Source organism: Mastomys coucha, unplaced genomic scaffold (assembly GCF_008632895.1).
Source record: "Mastomys coucha isolate ucsf_1 unplaced genomic scaffold, UCSF_Mcou_1 pScaffold24, whole genome shotgun sequence".
Lineage (NCBI taxonomy): Eukaryota > Metazoa > Chordata > Mammalia > Rodentia > Muridae > Mastomys > Mastomys coucha.
Window position 1 is genome coordinate 1,087,534 of NW_022196907.1, and position 1,089 is coordinate 1,088,622.

General features: G+C 47.7%; 1 pseudogene; it reads right to left on the reverse strand.

Annotated features, from left to right (window-relative positions):
• Window positions 1–366: 366 nt before the first annotated feature.
• Window positions 367–1,089, reverse strand: part of LOC116074198 — a 31,753-nt pseudogene continuing 31,030 nt past the window's right edge.

Sequence of the window (1,089 nt, forward strand, 5' to 3'; positions counted from 1 at the left end):
CAGGTCTGTTGTTGTTATTGTTGTTTTGTTTTGTTTTGTTTTGATTTGTTTTCTACTTTCATCCATTTGCCTGCAAATTCCATAATGTCATTTATTAACAGCTGATTATTGTTGTATAAATTAACATATTTTCTTTGTCTGCTCTTCTGTTTCAGAGCCTTTAGAGTACCCTGAAGTTCTTGAAACTATTCTTTTGTGGTAATATAGCACTAATACAGTCTATAGAGATGGTGATGATGATGATGACGATGATGATGACGATGATGGTGGTGGTGGTGGTGGTGGTGGTGATGATGATGATGATGATGATGATGATGATGATGATGATTCTGCCAGTCAGTCTTGCACTTTATTGTCATTGTTGTCTCAGATCTTGACTGCGTACTTGGGTAGTGGGTATAGCCGCTCCTTCCGCTGCTGCGCTGCTGCTTCTTGGTCTTCAGCTTCTTGTCATACTTGGTGAGCTGGCGGCACACGGCGCTACTCTTCTTGGGTCGCAGGTCCAGGGGCTTGTACTTCTTGCCCTTGAGAATTTCCCGAGGTTTTCTTTTTGAGTCTGGTTAAGGACAGTGAGGACTTGGGCAATGAATTTGCTTACAACTCTATTCATATCTTGGAGAGCTTGGACGAGGCTCCGCCGCTCTGCCTCTCACTTTGGCGAAGCTGGGACAATTCCACCTTCAGTGTAGGGACCCAGCATTTGCCATGACAAGATGGCGCCTACTTCCGCTGTCGAGTAAACAACTGTTTGCGCATGTGCGTAGGAAACTGTTTGCGCATGTGCGTAGAGTGAAAAGACGCCATGTCACGGCCCATTCTGGGGCGTCACGTAGGGTAATGAGCAGACAGACAATCATGGGCAGACACGCCACGTTGTGGGCAGACACGCCACACTGTGGTGTATATAAGCAGTGCGGATTTTGGGCTCGACCTCTTTTCCCTCTGGGAGAGGGCAGTAAACGTCGTTGCTGCAGAAGGAACCTAGTGTGTCCGCTTGTCTTCTTCCCGGTGAGATGACTGCGCAGGCTACAGCTGGTGCCGAGAAACCCGGGACGCTGGGAGAACCTTACAACAGCTGGTAGGTTTCAG